Source organism: Aegilops tauschii, chromosome 2 (genome assembly GCF_002575655.3).
Source record: "Aegilops tauschii subsp. strangulata cultivar AL8/78 chromosome 2, Aet v6.0, whole genome shotgun sequence".
Classification (NCBI taxonomy): domain Eukaryota; kingdom Viridiplantae; phylum Streptophyta; class Magnoliopsida; order Poales; family Poaceae; genus Aegilops; species Aegilops tauschii.
In genome coordinates, this window is record NC_053036.3 from 615,574,800 (window position 1) to 615,597,162 (window position 22,363).

General features: G+C 44.9%; 1 long non-coding RNA gene across 2 annotated transcripts; it reads right to left on the reverse strand.

Annotated features, from left to right (window-relative positions):
• Positions 1 to 977: 977 nt before the first annotated feature.
• Positions 978 to 3,774, reverse strand: LOC120973827 (uncharacterized). Of its 2 annotated transcripts, XR_012203517.1 has the most exons (4): positions 3,394 to 3,774; positions 2,611 to 2,736; positions 2,281 to 2,460; positions 978 to 1,758 (listed from the first exon to the last, which is right to left on the reverse strand). It is a non-coding gene; the product is annotated as an uncharacterized lncRNA (long non-coding RNA). The 2 variants fall into 2 exon arrangements; XR_005769342.3 differs by lacking the exon at positions 2,611 to 2,736.
• Positions 3,775 to 22,363: the final 18,589 nt, after the last annotated feature.

Consider the following 22,363-nt stretch of genomic DNA (forward strand, 5'->3'; position numbering starts at 1 on the left):
CTGGCTTTTTATTATGATTGAGGTTTTCAAAGCCGCTTCAGAGTGATGGCTATTATTTTCTTCATCCAAGTATACCAGCTAACAACAAAGAGCATGGTTCAATATTGATATATAAGGCATTCAGCAACATCATCCGGACAGTGGATATGATATTATATAACTAAAAGAAGAGATAGACAAGCCATCACATTTGTCCACACAGATTAAATTATTAAAACCATTAAGATTAGATATAAGCGGCTCAGATTTAAAGACGTAACGTAACATACAAATATTGTGTGCATGCAGTATTTGGCACATATTCTACCTGTCACGTACAAGTTCTATATTATGGAAAAGTGTAACCAAAAAGGTGTAGGAGCAGGACACCTACAAAGTACACAATACCATCATCACGTGGATATATCCTATATTCCGATTTGAATTCAAAGAGGACCAAAAATTGTAATAGCCAGGAACAGTAAACTTGGGCCAATATGGCACCTATATCGGCCCAGTTGCCAAAACCTATGGCATAGTGAGCCAAATAGGCCGTTCAGATTACAAGGACGAGACGCACATAAAAAAAGCAGACAACGCTTGCAAGATTAATAAATAACTAGCAGAAGAGCCCGTTGCACGGGGCATACATATCACTCTTCCTTCGTCTCTCCCTCGGGTCATCCATGTAACCATGTTGATACTCTTGATCTCCTTTATAGCTTGATGCTTCTCCTTATACCTACAGGTAGAGAAGAGATAGATATTATTGATTCCTCCTACTTCCTTACATAACATATACCTACAGGTTCAAATTAGCTCATAGCAACATGTGAATTGGAAGAAGCATAATAAATGATGTGTCGCAACTGAGTGACTGTCACCACAATATGTTTTCTTACACTGACATGTTGTTATAAGACCTGCACAATCGAGATTCTTTTTGGCATTTGCGCAAATAACATTGATCTAGGCAGGCCCGTTGTGTTGGATAGATATTTCTTTTGTTTTGTTAAAAGAATTAATGGAAAACCTTATTACATTAACCAGAGTGCACAGCAAGATCGCTAGCAACCAAATCTTCACACCGAATGCCACAAGGGCATCAGCAACCTTATTACAAAGTCTAGGACAGTACTTTACTTTATTTAAACATAACAAAATGTAAAGCTAGGTAAGCTTTGATCTCCTGGAAGAGAACACCGTTAGGTGCCAGGTCCTAATCTTTTGATGTGGTGGCTTTCACCAGTTCCTGTGCGTCTGTCTAGTAATTCTCCTCATTGCCCAAGTTTGAGCCTCCTGAATTGCATGCAAGCACGCCTCCGCCTCTGCATGCATAGGGTCTTGAAGCTGACGAAGTTTTCCTGCTCCTGAGCCCACCGCATTGCATGAGTTGTCTCTGACTATAAAACCAGAGCCTCCCTCAGCTGAATCCGAGAAGAAACTACCATCAATGTTCACTTTCAGCACATCAGCTTCAGGCGGTTTCCATCTTTGAGCCACTGTCACAGTCGTTGTTTGTTTCTTCAGACATAACATCTCATAATCTACAACATTTCTTCTGATTCAGTACAGTGTGTCATTCACATGGCATCTTTTCTCTCCAACATTGACTTTGTTTCAGATTAGCCACCACGTCCACATAAGAGCAAATACATAGCATTTGTTTGGAGGCCTCCCAGGTGAAGAAGCATTGAAGGAACACTTTAGGACCAGCACACTCAGCCAACATCTGTCTTTCATCTTCCATGTTCAGAATTCTCCATATCATACGCACCTCTTTGCAATTGACAAAACAAGTGGGCACATCATTTTTGTTAAGTTGAAGGAGTACATATAGCAGTGTTTCATATTGCGAGGTTAGTTATTCTAATAGACAGGTTTAATTCATGCATGCATCATCTTAAGTCACATAGATTATCTTAAATTGTAGATGCCACCAGCTAACAACACTATACAAAGTTTCTCCGTACATGTATGCCATGCACCATGGTCAGATCAAACGAATGCATTTACTGGAGCACCAGACATGTGTAGAGCAAGCAACAAACATATATCTCTGAAGGTGAGAAGTGGTTTTACCAAAACCCACCAAAACATATAAAGCATGAGCTTTTACCAAAACCAACGGTATACAACAGTAATTACAATTTATCTATGTCTGCATGTTAGGTTGTGATACACATCAACACACAACATGAAAAATACGATCACCAAGAAAGTTGTATATACGCCGGATAGATTAAATTATGAGAGCATCGGCATATAATACGGTGAAGCAATGCATCATTTATAACTTACCTCAGATGAAACTGCGACACAAGCGAAATATCAATCACTGCATGGCCCTGGTTCCGGTGTAGCAATTCTTCATTCTGAGCCGTTAAACACGCAATAAATTAACGGTGGTCTTGGCATGTGCATCTGAGTCTCAGTTTTCCCGGATAAAAGCAACACACATTTTTTCCTCCATCTGGTTTTCTGAAAAAAATGTAGAGAATACATTTAAGCGCATATATGATAGTGCATATTGATAAATCAGGTCATATGGACTTCTGCAAAAACAAAACATGAATTCTTTTACAAAGATACCGATGGAATTTCGAAGCCACACTTAAGTATAAATCTAACCTTTGGGCGGAATTACTACTTGAAATGCCACATGTATCACAATTAACCTTGAAATTGCTTGAGAAGGGCAAAGTGTACTCTAAATTAATGTCAAAGCCGTTATACACGGTATGGAATCTTGGATGCCTGTACTTCAAGGAGACATGCCAAGCAATATTAGATTCTTCCTATTGCGAGGAACATATTCATGGGTTTAAAACAAAGACCCTCTATCATTCACCTGAAAAGGTCATAAGGGCAACCATTGGGAAGAGTACATTGCAAGAATGAAGTATTGGCACCTTATATCTAGTATAGAGCAACTTTTAATTAAACACAAACCAGAAAAGGTTGAGTTCGAAAATATCATAATTATCAGAAACAACACGCACCTATCTTGTGGACTGAGCACAAAGAAAATTAGAAACCTATTGTCAGATAATTACTACTTCTTCTATTATCATAGATATGTGCCGACTAATTAACTTTCCATGTGCTAACCAGGAAGAGAATACTAAATACAAATCGAGGGATGTACCATGTTAGCACACTACATTCATTTAATCCGACCCCCACAACATTAAGGCTTGCTCCCAGAATTAGTTTCGCCTCGCTAGAAATGCTTGGTTTCTACAACAACTGGATAGATCTGAAAGGTATTCATCAGTTTGATATTACCAAAAGAATCAAGGTAACTCAAGACAGTGGGAACTAAACCAAGGATGCATTGGTGCTTATCAATACGTCCCAATTGGATTTCAAACTAAATCAGTGTGTAAGTGGCAGGGGAGGACGTGTGTGTACCTGCGCGATCTGCTTGGAGAAAGCAGTGTCCTCGCCGGCCTTGCAGAGGAGGGCCTGGGTGGTGGAGCTGGCTTCCATGGACATCAAACGCTCGTCCGTCATAGCGGCGCCCAGCCGGACCATCTTGTGACGACGCAGGGGTATGAGGAGCGCAGCGCAACGGGGCTATTTTCCTGGATTGGGCGCTCGATGTGGGGCGTTGAGGAGCAGAGGGCCGCCAAATCTTGAGCCGGCGGAGGCCCTGGACGAAGGAGCCTCCGTATGAGCGGCACCCAGCCGGGCCATCTCCGGACACGGGGAGGACAGGGCGCGACGCCGGAGCCTCGCCGCGGGTCGAGAGGGAGAGGACAGATGGGAACGGGCACATGTTTGGAGAGGAGACGAACGGGGATTTTCTTTTTGGCAAGTGAGGGACGTGTCGCTCAGGGCGGGGTGCCGAATCGAACTGTTTTTTACTTACCGGTGGCAACGTGGGTAATTTTTCGCAACTTCAGGGTTAATTTTGATGACGGTGAGCGAGCGAGCAGAAGCGATAGCCGCTTTATTATTAGGAAAGATATTAACAGTTGAGATAAAAAAAAGTAGATTGTACGTACAAGAGTACATCTTGCAATTTTAGGATCTGCCACGTAGAAGTTTCCCAGCAAAAATGAAATTGCATGCTGTGTTGGTGGCCTTTATGCGCGCCACTGGATCGCCTAACCATATATTTTACTCGATCGCCTAACTATATATTTTTTACCGCTGAAATCTTTACCTAATAATAAAGCAAATTGGTTTCTTTCATCCGATCATGGCATTTTTTAGAAAAGTCCCTCTATTTCAGAGAATTCAATCCGTAGTCATATTTTAAGTCAGAACGAATCGTTTTTTCGTATTTTACACAAAAGTCCCTATATTTTCATGAAATCAACCCGCAATCCGGATTTAAGTCACACCTGAACCGTTATTTTACGTTTTTCGAAACCCCCTGACGTTTTAGGTAATTCATCCGCGGATCATATTTAAGTCAAACAAATACTTTTTTAAATCATCCATATCTTTTAAACCGTAACTCTGATTTGAACATGTTATATATGAAATTTGATTAGAAAAATATGTAGAATATGAATATGAGATTATTTTTACCTATTAAGTACTTTTAAATATTATTTTGGAATATATTTAAATCAAACAAATGATTTTCTAAATTATCCATATCTTTTAAACTGTAACTTCGATTTTAACATATTATATATGAAATTTTATTAGAAAAATGTGTGGAACCTAAATATGATGTTAATTTTTCCTATTAAATATTATGTATGAAGCAAACTTATAATTTATAGCGCAAGATCCGTTTTTCTTTCGTACTGGCGGCGATCCGGATTGCAAATAAACACCCCAGTATAACCATATAGAAAAAGAAAATATCGATAACTACACATGCATATCTCTGAAAAATGTCGCAGGGGAAAACAACAGATTTCTCATCGCGAGAGTGAGAGAGAGAGGGCGAGGGAGGACAGAGGGAGAGAGAGACGCCTTAGGATTAACCATATTCAAACACGTTTTTTGTTGTTTTGTGTGAACACCGAGGCGATCGCCGGCGAGGGTGAGAAGGAGGATAAGCGGCAACACAAATGTGATGCCTCACAAAAATAAAAGAGATGGACCTATTGAGTGATGGTTGTTGGGTTAAGAGCATGTATTATGTTTTTTCTCCCGTTGCAAGGCACGGACTCTTTTGCTAGTTAGCATTTAAACAGTTTAGCGAGTACTACAATTGCATGCCATGATGCATGCTGACATCATCATGTTTACACGTCCATCTACAGGCAGTGGACGGGCTGCACTTGGACTTCATGACGTGATGCTCAAATACGCATATAGACACATCCATCCACTAAACGGACTGGCTTAAAAGCAGATTAGCGACAAGCCATGAAACCAGGGAACTATATTTAAGAAGAGATTTTTAAAAAATTATATGAAGAACAAAAGATAAGATAAACTATAAAAAAGGATTGCCCAAACTCTATATGAAAACCTAAATAGCAAAATTAGCATTGTGCGTACAAATATTGCTAGATGAATAAATGACACAAAGATAGGAAATAAAATTATTTTATAAATTCAGTTTATGTACAGACTGCATATATATTAAAGAGGCAGAAACATCCAGAAGAAGTGACTCATATTGCTTAATTAGTAAAAAACTATGTATATAAAATATTATTACAGGGAAAAGAATACTAAAATTTCCGTACTAAATTGGAATAAGCAATAAAAATATACACGGTAAAAAACAGAAATATATTTAAAAAAATTCCCATGGTAGGAGCATATGTTCCCATGCGCCAAATTGAATTTCCGCAATGTTTACATACATGACATCACTATTTAGATTTAATCGTTAATTGAGAATTTTTAAGAAACCCATGCCATGGAATGGACTAACCAAAAATCATTTTAACATTTTAGAAGACTAATTATTTACCTTATTGAGTTGCTGCATAATATATCGCAAATTTATAATAGACCACTGTATTTCTATGAAATATAATTTATGTAGGTGGTATGAAATCTCAATTAAATATCTATGGCCAGTGAAAATTTACTCAATCTATACAAGGTCGAGGAAAATAGGTAGTCACCAACTTCAGTGAATACAAGCATATATGAATTCCTCTGGTAGAATATTGTCAAATTGTGTGCTGGAGTCCATGCAAAAATATGTTATAAATCTAGCCGCGCAATTGCGCGGGACACACCGCTAGTTTATTTTACAATGGAAGAAATAGTCCCAAGTCGTCGCAGGCATACGACCCGACACTTGGGAGATAAATTATTCAAATCAAAATTACACTACTTGAATCAGAAGATTTGCCGTCCGCCCCCTCTTTGCCGTCAGCTAGCGGACGACAAAGAATGGCTTTGCCATCAGCCAGCAGAAAGCAGACGACAAAGATGCAGTAGACGACAAAGGAAGGCTTTGCCATGAGCCAACATTTTGCCTTGTGCTAGCTGACGGCAAAGCTTCTTTGCCGTCCGCTAGCTGGCGGCAAAGAGGGTGTTTGGCCCACTCGTTGTTAAGCCATAATGGGCCCCCTCTTTGCCGTCCGCCAGTGTACAGCAAAGCGTCTGTTGCCCTTAGCTTGCAGACGGCGAAGATGACACAGACGGCAAAGCTTCAAAATAAGTTAACGGCCCGCGTCCCCGCCGTCGCTCTATCTCTTTCTCCTCTCCTCTCCTCTCCGCCCGACGAGCACCGCCGTCGCCCCGTCGCCCCACGGCCCCGCCGCCCCACCGGCCCACCACCTCTCTGCCACCCCACCCCCCCGCCCAGTCGCCGCCCCCTACCTGCCTCCCCTCCCCGCCCGTCGCCACCCCATCGCCGCCCCCTCCCCGACCCGTCGCCGCCACCCCCTCCCCCACGGTGAACCCCTGCCACCCCATCTCCTATTTTTTTCTTCTATTTTTTAGTTTAGGTTTAGGTTTAATTTGTTTAGGTTATTTAGTTTAGGTTTAATTAATTTAGGTTTTTTCGTTTAGTTAGTTTAGGTTTACTTAGTTTAGATTTTTTTATTTTAGGTTTAATTTGTTTAGGTTATTTAATTTAATTAGTTTAGGTTTAATTAGTTTAGGTTTAATTAGTTTAGGTTGTTTAGTTTAGTTAGGTTAGGTTTAATTGGTTTAGGTTTTCTAGTTTAGTTAGTTTAGGTTTAATTAGTCTAGGTTATTTAGTTTAATTAGTTTAGGTTTTTTAGTTTAGTTAGTTTAGGTTTAATTAGTTTAGGTTATTTAGTTCGATTAGTTTAGGTAGTTTTTTTAAGAATAAACAAGAAAGATGAAAAAAATAAGTAAAAGAAGAAGAGGAGGAAGAAGAAGAGGTGTCGGGGTGTCGTGTCGAGGGTCGAGGGGTCGGGGTGTCGTGTCGAGGGTCAAGGGGTCGAGGGTCGCCGAGGGGTCGAGGATTTGCCATCCCGACCACGACACCCCGACCCCCTGAAATGACCTACAAAATGACCTATTTACCTAGCTTAGCTCTAAAATGACCTACACACTTAGCATTTTTACCTACCTTTGCTAAAACATGGCTTTTTTACCTACCTTAGTTAGAAGAAGAATAAGAAGGAAGAAGAAGAAGAAAGCTTATTATTATTATTATTATTATTATTATTATTATTATTATTATTATTATTATTTTCTTCTTCTTCTTATTTTTCTTCTTCTTCTTCTTCTTCTTCTTCTTCTTCTTCTTCTTCTTCTTCTTCTTCTTCTTCTTCTTCTTCTTCTTCTTCTTCTTTTTCTTCTAGCTAGTCTTCTTCTTCTTCTTCTAACTTTCATCTTTCCTAATTTGCAGATTTGCTTGAGATGAGGAAGCAGCTAGCATTGATGGAAACTTGTTGCAAACTTTTACTTGTGCTTCCTTTTTATTTATGGAAATTTGTTGGAAATGTTGTTGGAAACTTGTATCTATATGTTCATGTTGTTGGAAACATGCATATGTTGTTGGAAACTTATTGTTGGTATGATTGTTGAAATTATGTTGAAATGTGTATATATATATGTGAAATTATGTCAAACTGAATGAATTTAGGAAAAAAAACAGGAAACACAGGGGCTATATAGCCACTTTGCCGTCCGCTGGCCAACGACAAAGGTCTTTGCCGTCCGCCAGCAGACGGCAAAGATTCCACATGGCAGCTACCTGTGCAACCTGGGGTGTATGGGGCTGGCCTATTTGGCAGATTTACCGTCAGCCAGCAGACGGCAAAGGCCTTTACATCTTTGCCGTCCGCTGTATGACGACAACGATGCAAAGGACTTTGCCGTCCGCTGGCTGATGGCAATGATGCAAAGGCCTTTGCCGTCTGCTGGCTGAACGTAAAAAATAAGCCTGGGCTAGACGGGCCCAACCCAGTTGAAACCCTGCTACGTCTCAACAATAACAATAAAAATACTGCTCGAGCAGCTACGTCCCAGGTGTCAGCCAATCTTGTGTTGTTCTCTTGTCTATTGACTATATACGCTAACAATGTCGTGGGTCCCAGATGTCAGGAAACCACTAGGAGGAAGCATTTTCTTTTTCTATACGCTGACAATGGAGTATATAACAAAAAATGAGGAACTTCCTTGCGTACGGCCATGGACATGGTGGGCCCCTACTGTCATCCTCTCCACGTACAGTCCTCTATCGATTCCTCTTTTTTGTTGACCATGTTGACAACATGAGGGGGCGGCGCCGCGGCGAGCGCACCAAAGCGTGTAGAGGACGACAGCGAGGCCTCGGACGTCGGCGTTAACAATTTAGGAGATGGTGGGACGTCGGTGCACCATAAGTTTCTCGACACAGTTGGACCTGTTCAACGTGTGGAGTAGTGGCACACATATCCCACGTGGCCTTCCACCATTGAAACGCCCCACAAGGACCTCAAGACGATCAATAAAGTGTAGGAACTTGTGGATGTCATCCCAGTCAACTTCAGTGCCATCAGTAATAGTCGAGTTTTTATAGACTAACAAATGAGTAGCGTGCTTAACTTTGCAATAACCTACATGTGCCACCAATTATAAGAAATATTAGTTAGAAGTAGCATCTTCATGAGAGAAGGGAATCACAAATCGTTGCTACTTCTAAAGTTAAATTGCGATTAGTTAGACAGAATAGGTGGATTAAGAAGTAATCGAGGCAACAAGCAAGAACCAGATAAAAAACTAACATGGATGAACTACTGGAATGACGTCGGGGGTGGAAGATCACAATGAAGATGAGACCAGGTTCTGCTATTTCCATCAACATTCGTGCGCCAACTTTCAGTCTGTAACACTTGAGAAAGTTTATCCAAGTTCGGCCATAAAAATGCAGCGATCTTCTTGGTTCATGAACCCAACTCGGAACTTATATCCATGACTTTTCTTCAATGTGAACATTAAACTGGTGTATTCAATTATGGCAACGCCGACCATCTTGAGTACATGTGTTCTGGCAGAGCAAGGAATGCAATGCAGGAAAAATAATATGAGAATACAATGTATTTGCTATCCAAATCTAGAACTAATTTCCCCCTTCACGCCAGTGTTGACCATGGTACTAGTACCTTTTATCCAAATATAGCAATCGAAATTTCCAAATTAGTCGACAGCATGTTCAAAACCCCCCACCCTCTCGAATAGAAAAAGGATGCTAGGAACATATTGTGCGCGTTTTAAAATCCCGTGTTAGGATGAGAAGGAACAAGTGTGGCGTCTCGCCAGGGCGCAGAAACCTGTAGGGTCTTCACACTTTGGGCACTGCAAATGAAACACACTAGATTCAGTAGGAGGAAAAATGCATCAACCGCGGCGGCTGCCATCCTAGGATTACCCGTGACCAAGGGGCTTGGATTTATCAGGGATGGATGAAGAATTCGTACCTGATTCTCCATGAGAAAACCCTACGCAATCGCTGAGAGGGGGTTCTCTCTGAACAAGCAGACGAGGGAGAAGGGGATTCATGCCTAGTGAAATATTGCTGCTTCGTCTGTCCAGCTTACTGGTAAAGCTGGAAAGGTGGGTTTTTTTTGTGATTTGACGGCTCATTGGGCATTACTGCGGCGCTACGACCAGGGTGAGTCTACGGTGTAGTTGTGCACTCTAATTTGGTGCATGGCACATGGACCCCGTTGCCGGATGGCCCACATATCAGCGAAAGGAAGTAGAAAGGCAGGAGTAACTAGTTACACATAAATATATTTTGACAAAGAGATACTCCCTCTGTAAAGAAATATAAAAATCTTTTATATCACAACTTTATACATAAGAAAAATCAAGGGAATATATATAACATAATATGGGGGTTCAGCTGAGAATATAATACTCAAACAGGCTCACGGTTCTGGACTTTGGGCCACAGGCCGGTGGGCCTGCATGTTTGGGGGGCCATGTGTTCTAACTCAGTGCATTTCATATTGCAAGCCATCGGCACAGCGCTGGTTTTAGATGCTGTCGCAAGGCGGAAACAGAAAATTGAATAAAGCACTGCAGCTGTTAGAATGAAATCGAATGACAGTTCCTAACCAACAATCAGAGTTGCAATTCTATCAATGATATCCTACGCGATAAATAATACTGTCGTACAACTTATACACATAGGACACTTGTTTCACCATGCCATATTATTACATCAAAATCTCTCGGAGGATAGATCAGTCCGGTAGTTGCGTGCTGCTACCGAAGAATTTCAAAGTTGATTTGGACCAGCTCTCCTTGCCGAGAAAGTTCGATTTTGACATCATCCCCTACCGTAAGATTTGATTTAGATTTGAACCTTGACCATTCTTTAGCATCAATCATCATGCGACCATCCTTTGTACTTACGGTATATTGAGCCGGTTCATTCACACCAAGGTTGTGCATGGTAAGAGAAACATGGCCACGGTCGCCCGGATTCTTGAGCGACTCCCTCGTTGCTCTAGGAATTCTCTGTTTGCAAACAAGAAGACATACATAAACAGTTAGATCAACATAGTGAATCATGTGAAACAACATGGAAAGAAAAAAGAATGAAGCACTTGGGTGGCCAATGCTTACCGAGAAGGTGGAGATGTCAGTTTTTGTAAGGACTTTGGTATATGCAGTGCGAACTGCAGCCCAGTCTGTTGCCGGTGCAATTGCCGGTTCCATTGCCGCTACACGGGCCGTAGCAGATGAAGTGCAACTTCAAGTGTTGGTGCAGGTGCCGGAGCCGTTGCTGGTGCCCGTGCCGGTGCAACTGGTAGTGCCGCTGCTGTTGCCGGAGATGGTGCTCCTTGTGGAGCTGGTGGCGGTGTCGGAGCAGGTGTCGGTGTTGATGCTCGATCCTCTGGTAGATCAGCCTGATCCACTGACGCAGTCGGTGCCCAATCCTCATGTGGGTCAGACTGAGTTGCTGCCACTGTCAGTGCTAGAGCAAGTGCCGTCGGAGAAGGTGCCGGTGCTCGATCCGTTGCTGAAGGTGGTACCGATTTGCGAGACAGCAGCGATCGCCTCTGGTCTGGTATGATCAACTTTCTAACTTGACTAGGCTCCGTGACCTTTATCCAGTCTTTTTGTTCATTTCTTTTAAACGCGAGAAGGACTAATTGTGGCATGTTTGTTAAACCAAACTGCAGTTCATCATAGGGCTTCAGATTGTACTCAGACAACAGACTGATCCAATTGTGTCCAGTAATATAAGTGATGGACAATGCCTTCGTTGCTGACACAACATAAGAAGTGAAACCTGCAAAAATAACCATCATAGAGCAAACCAAACGGTTTATTCTGTGACGAATGTCACATGGCAAAACCTGCATCGTAAAATTGTAGCAAAAGTAAGAAAACATGACATTAAATCAATAAGATTTAGACAGTAAATCAATAAGATTTACTTGATGTGACCCGAGTGAATCCTTACCAGGAAATCACTATGTGCAAGTTCTAAAAAGAAGATTGATCATCCAATTACGCGTGGCATGCAGGGCCCCCGCTTACTCCCACAAGCAGGACAGTCTAAAGGTCATGACAAATCGTATGGACCGAACATCCATGGGACTGGAAATCCTGGTGGGTGCGATAAACCCTGCAATGCATATAGATATTGGAGTGTAACCATAATTGATAAACCATCCTCACAAAAAATATGATCTGGATACTTCAAAATATACAGGCTGAATTGAGTGGACAGACATTAACATAGACTGTTCTCAGGACTCAGCACACAACAAAAGCGGTAGTACTAAACAATACAGGGTTCACACACACAAATCAAGTATTGAACAATAGTACTTACTACAGACAAGCAAAGTTGCACTAATTAAACTCTGCAGACTATTTCTTGCCACCGACCTACGGGATGTACCCCGCATAACTAACTAGGCCATGGACTTCGTGAGAGATGTCTACCAGCACCATCACCATCTCGTCAACCTTGGAGAACCTAACAGAGTGGTCTTTCCACTCATAAACATGACGATGAAGATAGTCCGCATTAGATTTGTTGAGAAGCTTTACAAGAACCACACCTTCATAATCGAAGTCACAACCAGGAAATTGTTGTGGTGAAGTACACCCGCGAGAACACGCCTGACAACAATGCTACAGGAAAACAATAGTTCACGACACGTGTCGACAAGGACAGAGCAGCTTGATAGTTTAGCAGTAGTCTCGGCGCGGTGCTTGCGCTTCTTCGTACCCTGAGCCTCGACGATTTTGGCCAGAGCCATAGACATCACTTCGGCCGGTGCTCCAGGGTCCATCAAGAAACCGTCAAATAGAAACAAAAGAAAAGAAACCATAATCACAAACCCAAAAGAAGAACAAAGAGGGAGCTATAGGATCAGTCTCGGGGTTGCAAGACCGGGCCTTGGCCAGAATCTACACCCACTAGTACAGCGAGCTGCTATACAAACGGTTTTTAACCCCTTTCCGCGACGACATTTGGAACCGTCGCCAAGTGAGTGTGGGCGATAGGGGGGGTCCTTCCCACACGACCCAGAAACCATCGGGGATATGCCCTCCTGGCACACACGCTCGGCAAAATGAGGTCGTGTGCGACCGGTGAGCGCTCAAATACAGAAATACATATAGTAGAGCTCAAAAAAATACAATTATATAGGCGAAATCATTTCCGGTCACAAGTACATCACACACAGTCAGTCACCGCTAAACGTTTCCGTACGTATATACATCCCACACAGTCGCTCCAAGGAAACGCTTCTGTTCGCAAGTACATCACACACAATTTTCCCCGTTAAATCGTTTGAGATAGCATTTCCATTGCACACAGTACTAACAATTTTATCGTTTGCGTTATTTAATGCATTACACACGATGCGTAGAAGAAACTGTGTGTCAAGGGTTGTCCATCACACACAGTTTTTATGTGGTAAACGTTTGCGCCAGGTGGCCTAACGCAAATAGTTTTCAAGAGGATGTCGTGTGTGAATTCATTAATCTAACACGATTTACTCCTAGAAACTGTGTGCGTTATTGAATGCATCGCACACGGTGTTTTCTCAATAACCATTTGCAATAGAAAAACCCAATTAGTAGGCTAATTATGTGATTATTAATAATCCATTTATTAATCTGATTGACATTTCATATTAAGCACACAATATATTTTATTTTCATAATTGGAATACATCAGAGTACAACATCATATAGCTTCAGCACTCAGCTACCCCATTACACAACTACACCAGCACCAAGTTTCACATGCAACATCTATAACCTTTCGAAATTAGCATCATAGACGGTACATAGACATATGTATCTTATCTAGAAAACTGCTGAAGCAGAAGGCAAATATTGAGCCTTCATTGATGTTGAAGGTCTTTGTAACTTTAGGCCAGTGCCTGTGGATGATTGACCGTCCATCCTTCGTCCACTTCAGGAACACTTCAATATTGAACCGTGGGTGTTGTATGAATACCTTCCTCGCCTCCTGACCATATAGGTGGTTTGAGAGGTAATCATCAGTGAACTACTTTGGAAAGGCCTGAAAACAAGGATGTGCATAAATATCTTCTCCATATTGGAAATGGGGCAAAGGAATAAAAAAGGCAAGGTATAATAGTTAGTACCATCCTGTAGTGAACTAATGTCTTCTTCATTGTGCAGACAAAGATCTTGTTGTTTTTTGTCGCTAATTTCTTTATCCTAACAATCTTTTCCTAGTTTCTTGACTTGACTGATATTCATGGACAACTCGTTTCCCCATATGCAAAAAGGGTCGAATAGTGGGTCAAAACCTCTGACAGTAGGACCTACATGTGCAAGACTAAATTGTAAAAAACCTAAATATTAGAACGTTTCATGCAATTGCACAATAATGTGCTATTAGACAATGGACCATGCACGTGCTAACCTCGATTGTATACCTCAGTGCTTCCCATTGTTTCCATGCAACACATATAAGGTACTTAGTCATCAGGTTAAGTAAGGGTTCGCATGCTATTAGTAAAATATGTTGATGAAAAATAAGCACATTGCAGATTCATCAGATTAATTCAAGCCACATGGAAAACCCATTTATCCAAACCAAGAATGATTAAGAACTAGAAAATATAGCACTTGTATATGTTTATCATGTATTAAGTGCAGCCAAATTCGATTTATTCCCCACATGCACAACAATACAAAATTCTACCCACGACAATCGGACATCGCATTGCAGAATTGAACCAAGTAGTTAACTAAACACCACAACAAATGAACCAAACATTAACTGAGCACCACATTGCACAATATAACATACTGCTAATAGAAGATCAGACAGTTAACCAAACCAAGATGCTTAACTACTTGGAAATATAGCAATTGTATTTGTTTCTCATGTATTTACTACAGCCAAATTCAATTTATTCCTCACATGGTATACAATAACAGAATGCACCCACAACTATTGAACATCACATTGCAGAATTGAACCAAACAGTTAACTAAAAACCACAACACAAATGAACCAAATGTTAACTGAGCACCACATTGCACAATGTATAACCAAACCAAGCATGCTTGACAACTTGGAAATATAGCAATTGTATTCGTTTCTCATGTATTTTGTAAAGATAAATTTGATTTATTTCTCGCATGGAACACAATACAAAATTGTAGCGTGAAGAATTGAACATCACATTTGCAGAATTGAACCAAATAGTTAACTGAAGACGACAACTAATTAAAAAAATAGTTAATAAGTAAGCACCACACTACACGACATATAGAACATATACACTAGAGCAACAAATTGCATGGTAAAATTAGATAGCACAATTCACTAGAATTTGTGAAGGAAAGGCAGGAGCAGCACATGCAACGGGTAAACCGAGCATGCTTAACCGGCATAGCTAATAAATGGCAAGGTGCTCCTCCAAGATCTGGGGGTCGGCACGAATGGCAGCCATCGCGGCCTCATGCGCGCGTGCGGCCGCGATTTGCTTCTCCGCTGCCAAATGCTCCTTGAGATCCTGGCTATACTGCGTGCACCATGGCTTAGGGCGGCGCTTATTTCGTGGAGGGGTCAGTGATTTGGGTGGAAGGTGTCGCACTCGCGCCGACGGTCGGGGCATGTGGGATGTGGAAGGAGGAGGAGGATTAGGGTCGGGTGTGGATTACCGGCCTGGATAGGCGAGGCCGAGCAGCGTGAAGGAGGGTCGCCGACGAGGAGGCAGCGCTGCAAGCAAGGAGTGAAGGTTTCAACTTGGAAAGGAAGGCGGAAACAGGGGAAATGTGGCTTTTGGTAAGGGGGAGGGGCGGGGAGGTAGATATTTCCACGGAAGCCAAAAATTTGGAATCGCTTCAGCCAAAAAACTGGTGCGCAAAGTGTCATCTGACACGGTTAGAGCTGTATACGATATGTGAACATCACAAACGATTCAGATAAGCTTAACCCGTGTGTGATGACTTTGAACGCCAAAAATTTTGGGTCGAATTTCCATGGTTACAGTGGTCATCCACGTCATTGCATAATTTGTGTACACAAAGGAGACTACTGCACACCCACACTTCTTAATCGAGCAAGTTCAGCAATTAAACGAAGCTAGCTGACCTAAACATTACTCTAACTAATTAAAGACCGGCGCTCTTAATTAAACAAAACAAAGAGGCGCTTGGGAATCAATACGGGTGTGGGTAATCCAACCGTGCCGTCTGCACGACCCTTGGGAATAGGTGAGTTTTAAGGCGAGTGGGGAGGCGCTTGATATTCACTGCCTTATAAGGAGATAAGGATCCATTCTTTCACCCACGCCTTCTTCCTCTCTGCCCACCCATTCTCGAGCTCCAGCGCCCAAGTCCTCACTTTTTCCACCTCAAGAAAGCACTCCAATCATGTCCGGATCCGGAGCGCAAGGCAAGTGGATGGTCTCCTCCGTCAAGGAGAAGGACATTACCAAGCTCCGGGAGGCCGGGTATTTGGCCAAGGAAGTCGCCCACTGTCTTCCGGCCAAGGGGCAGATCGTCCCCACCCCAGAGCCCCATGAGAGGTTAGTGTTCATCCCTCACTTCGTCCGTGGGCTGGGATTTCCTCTCCACCCATTCGTTCGCGGACTCATGTTCTACTACGGGCTAGATTTCCATGATCTACCCCAAATTCTTTCCTCAACATCTCGACATTTATGGTCGTGTGTGAGGCCTTCCTCCGCATCCCACCCCACTTCGGACTATGGCTCAAGATCTTCGATGTGAAGCCGAAGGTGGTGGATGGCCAGCACATAGAGTGCGGAGGCGCCATGGTGAGCAAGATGCCCAACGTCACATGGCCCAAAGGTACTTTTGTGGAGACCGTCAAAGGGTGGCAGCAACTGTGGTTCTACATCACAGAGCCCCGCGACGCCACCTGGGCCGCGGCTCCCGAATTCAAGTCCGGAGCCCCAATGCGGCTCACCTCCTGGCTAGAGAAGGGCCTGAATTGGGCTTCATCGGACGAGCTAACAGCGCTACAGACGCGCATCCAGAGTATGGTGGACAAAAACATCAAGCTCGCCAACGTGATCCAGGTGATGCTAGTTCGCCGGATCCTTCCATGCCAGAGCCGGAGCTGCCATCTGTGAGAGTTCGATCCGGCCGAGCACCAGACCTTGCAATGGTTCTTCGGAACTACGCACGAAGATATCTGGAAGGTGCTTTTCAAGTCCAACAGGACGTGGCCGGCGATGGCCGAGGACCGTGGGCACGACCTGCCCATCCTGCCAGCCCGGTAAGTATTTCGCGTTTCAAGGTGTATCCTTTACTTGCTTACCCCAGGAAGATGCCTAAGCCTCCCTACTTATTTTTTCAGGGCTGGACAAAGAAGGCGGAGTTGCCCGAGGAACCAACCATCCCACTTCTAACGAAGATGCTGGTTCTGGCGCCCTACCAGGCGCCGGAGAAGAAGGCCAAGAAAAAGGCCAAGGAGACCAGAAGTGGCTTCCGGCGCAAGGGTGCTCCGGACGTGATGTTCGAAGACACCGAGACTCACTCCTCCGCTGCCGAGGACGACGACAAGGAGGAGGAAGAAAGCAACTACCTCCCTGAGGGGGGAAGGAAGAAGAGGGTGGCCTCCACATGTCTGGAGGCCGAAGCATCCAAGAAGGGGAAAGTCTCCCTCGCCGATAACTCCGCGTGGGACATCGATAGCAGCCCAGAGCGGCGCCCCCGAGATAAGCCCCTGGCCGAATCGTGAGTACTCAAAGACCCTAACGCATTCATATATCCAGCCTCTTTACTTCATAGTTTTAACATGTTGAATCATGCCCTTGCAGTCCGGCTCGTTCCGACCTTGAGCGATCCTCATATTCGGGGAATTCGCTGGACCCGAAGGTGATGGACAGCGGGTCCCTTCCGGCGGCCTCCTCTCCCAGGGCCATGGATGACACCGAGGTGTTGTCCCGAAGGATCCCAGGCTAGGGAGAGATGCCGGAGGCCGTTAGGGCGGCACCAGAGGGTGAAACCTCGGCCGCCAGACACATGGGGGAGCAAATCCCCATGGAAACTGGCGATGGGGGCCATATCCAATTCGGCCCCGGCCGAATATGGTCCCGGAGACCTATACGGCTCCGGAATCCGGGAAGCAGCCTCCTTCGAAAGAAGGAGGTGTGCCTATTCCGCCGGTAACCTCTGTCCAACCAGAGGCACCGGATACCCTACTGGAAGCACTGCGAGGTGCTTCCATTGTTGAGGAACACCGTACCCTCATGGGTACGGTGATTGAGAAGATTCAGTCCACGAAGAGCGGACTGACGGAAGCCTGCACAAGCCTTCTAACAGGCTTTGAGGTAAGCAACGCAATTATGTAAAAAGAATGTCACAGTATAGACAGTAGCCCCTGAGACTCTGTCCGTTGTTCGGAAAGAAAAGCCGGATAGAGGATCAAATAATGTTTGTCAGGGACTAACCATACATGTCTATGTGAATAAGCAGGCGTCGTTGCTGGCTGCGACCTCCCATGCTGCCGAAGTCTCCGGACTGAAGCAGAGTCTGGAGCGGGCCGAGGAAGAGCTCGATCGTGTAAAAAAGCAGCTGGAGGACAAGCAAGGTATGCCATGACCTTCTGTATATCAGAAAGGATAGATGATTTGTATTGACGTAGTGTCATGATATGTGTAGGAGCGGCGACCGAGGTGGAGGCCCTTAAAAAGGCGCTAGCCGAGGCCAAAAAGAAAGCGGCAAAGGAGCAAGCCGCCCGTGAAAAACACGAGGCCAGGGTTGATAAGGTCCAGCAGGAGCTCCAGGACGCCGTTAAGAAATGCGAGTCCTTGGAGCGCACAAGATGCCTGGGTTGAAGCCCAGGGCGCCCTACAGTAAATCCAAGAGGCCAGGAAAATCACGGCGGGTAAGGATTTTATTATGCAAAGCAAGTATGTGAAGAAAAGGTACTTCTTACTGACCCGGATTTGGAGTTCTCCAGGAGCGTTTGCGGATCTGTTGTGCAGTTTTTCTGACACTGCGGAATTCTTTCGAGCCGAAGAGGGGAGCTCAACGGAGAAGCTATTCTGGTCGTAATACCTTGCACCAGAACATCCGGTGCCCTTTAGCGATCAACTAAAACAGCTGGTCGAACTGCATAGGGTGGCCAAACTGGCCATGAAGGACTTGATAATCGAGCTGTGGCCTGCCAAAGCCGTACCCAGTAGCTACTTCGGGCTCGTGAAGCGGCTGGTCAATGCCTGCCCCCGGCTTGATGTCATCAAGCGGTCAGTCTGCATTAAAGGTGTGCGAATGGCCTTCGCTCGTGTCAAGGTGCAGTGGGCGAAGATGAATGCCATCAAGCTCGTGACCGAGGGACCGCCCGCTGGCAAGAGCACCGCACGCCCGAGCGGTATTTTGATGATGTCCTGGAGGGATCCCGCATTGTAGCAGAGAAATGTGCTAAGGACATTATTTTTGAATGAATACATTCATGTTATCCTGTCCTGTATTATGAAACAAAGCCGTTACGTAATATAATGTTTGTTTATTATTTGAAATTTTACCTCCTGTGCGGCCGTTTTTATTAAATCTGAGAGTTGGCTAGTCGTCGGCTTCAGCCCCCACGTAGGTAGTACGAGGGTGTTTGGGATGGAATCTAAACACTCTTGATCCAAAGGTTTGGTCCTTGAAGGAGGTGTTTAGCGCAACGAACGAGGCAATTGGACTATGTGGCTTTATCACCCTCACTTAGCCATAGGAGTTCGACAATAGAGTTTTAGGCGCAGCCCCTAGTATTCGTGAGTCTGAACTAGGCTGCTGTAGACACTTGATCGGGTGAAGACTGATTGGTCGCATAATGCGGAAAAAATCGCAAAAGATTTGTAACCTCCGAACAGCTGACCGGCTCTCCCCGCATCATGACAGTCAGTTTTCGACTCTCTCTACTGAGGTGCTCATCCGGATAAACCAAGACACAATTGAAGTAGTTCTCCCTTTACTATCCTAGCCGATATAGCGGAACGTAAGGTAGTAAGCACAGGAGCCGGCCAACCCAACTATTGACCAAAGACATGATTCGGAGCCGATGCATATAATGCTAAAATTCGGGGTGCCGAACTATACTGTAAAAAAAGTGTTCGGACTTTGTTGCCGAAGTATGGAGCGCAATGAAGCCCCTGGCGAATTAAGGCGTACCAAAGTGTACAGGTGCAATTGATAAGATTATCAAGAAAAAATGAAGTAGTAAGCTAGTGCCGCAGAAGTTGGGCCGCAAACTGTTTCCATTATAGTTGGATTAATACGTCAAAGCGTATTTGTACAAGTAGTGCGATAAGCAACAGGGCTATTTAAGATGCCACGACCAAGGGAGAGCTGCGTGCGGGTCCTGAAAACAGGTAGGGTGATCGTCAAAAAGACTACCTAGAGATTCCCGTATACATCGATGCTTCTTGCCCTCTTGGTATATCTATCCTTCAAAAGGACCGATGATCAGGCCGTCAGGAAGGGCCTGTGGAAAGAAACCTAAAATGGATAAAAAAGAAAAAGTGAAAGTATGTGTGTCCATGGGAGGTCGAGCCGTATTATGGACCACAATCTAGTTATGCCTCCGTCTATGCCCATGGTATTTCGAGTGCGTAGTTATGTACGCGCGGTACGAACGCTGCCGTTTGTTCAGGACTGGGACAGAGGCCAAATTGCTAGTCGAGCTCCTGACGAGCTGGACTGTCCTGCTGCAGAGTAGTCTGGACTTGCTTGACAGTGCCTGGGAGCTTGGCCGCTGAATGAAAGTTGTGCTTGAGAAGGCCGCTTTGTACTTCTGCTGCCAGGGCTACGGTGTGCTCCTCGGTACGGAGGGAGCGTCCCGTGTTTCCATTGACTGTTATGACACCGCGTGGTCCGGGCATCTTGAGCTTTAGATAAGCATGGTGTGGCACCGCATTGAACCGAGCAAATGCGGTCCGTCCGAGCAGTGCGTGATAGCCGCTGCGGAAGGGGACGATATCAAAGATCAACTCTTCGCTTCGGAAGTTGTCCGGAGATCCGAAGACAACCTCTAGTGTGATTGAGCCCGTACAGCAGGCCTCTACACCTGGTATGACTCCTTTAAAGGTAGTTTTTGTTGGCTTGATCCTTGAGGGATCGATGCCCATTTTGCACACTGTATCCTGATAGAGTAGGTTCAGGCTGCTGCCACCATCCATGAGGACTTGCGTGAGGTGGAATCGATCGATGATTGGGTCAAGGACCAGTGCGGCTGAACCGCCATGACGGATACTGGTCGGATGGTCCCTGCGATCGAAGGTGATCGGGCAGGACGACCATGGGTTGAACTTTGGGGCGACTGGCTCCATCGCGTAGACGTCCCTGAGCGTGCGTTTGCGCTCCCTCTTGGGGATATGGGTAGCATATATCATGTTCACCGTTTTAACTTGGCGGGGAAACTTCTTCTGTCCCCCTGTGTTTGGTGGACGGGGATCCTCATCACCGTCCTCGCTTTGCGACCCCTTCTCCTTGTTCTCGGCATTTAACTTGCCAACCTATTTAAAAACCCAACAGTCTCTGTTGGTGTGATTGGCTGGTTTATCTGGAGTGCTGTGGATCTGACATGTACGATCGAGTATGCGGTCCAAGATGGATGAGCCCGGATTGTTTCTTTTATATGGCTTCTTCCGCTGGCCGGACTTGGAGCCACTGAATCCGGCATTGACCGCCATGTCATCGGTATTGTCACCGTTGCTTCGACGCTTGTGCTTATTGCGTCGGGGCTTGCCGTTGCTATTTTTGGCTTTAGAGGTGCCGTGAGTGCCATGAGGGCTGCCATGGACTTCGGCTTTTCTTGGCCGAGGTGACGGGCGAGCCATTCGTCGCGGATGCTATGCTTAAAGGCCGCTACGGCTTCGGCATCCGGCCAGTCGACGATCTGGTTCTTTTTAGTTAAGAACCTAGTCCAGAATTTCCTGGCTGACTCTCCGGGCTGTTGAACTATGTGACTTAAGTCATCGGCGTCCGGGGGTCGTACGTATGTGCCTTGGAAGTTGTCATGGAAGGCGTCTTGCAAGTCCTCCCAACTGCCAATAGAGTTTTCAGGCAGACTATTTAACCAGTGTCGAGCTGGTCCCTTGAGTTTTAGCGGGAGGTATTTGATGGCATGAAGATCATGACCGCGGACCATGTGAATATGGAGAAGAAAATCCTCGATCCATACCGCGGGGTCTGTTGTCCAATCATATGATTCGATGTTCACGGGTTTAAACCCTTCTGGGAATTCGTGTTCCATCACTTCATCAGTGAAGCAGAGGGGGTGTGCGGAGCCTCTATACCGGGCCAAGTCGCGACGTAGTTCGGATGTAGTCCGTCTGCGGTTTTCGGCCCAGACGTGGTTATGCTCGTCACGTCCGGCTTGATAGCCGTCGTCGCGCGCCAGGGCACACCCCCGCGATCCGTAGATCGATCTGGTCTGACCTGCTCTGTTCTCCAGGTCCTGCCACAGGTCATATGTGTATCCTCGAGCTGTTCTGTTTCTGCCTTTACGGCGAGGTAGTATGCGCTGGTGTTCAGCTTGAGTTGCTGCTTTGTCCCGGCCACGTGGTGGTCG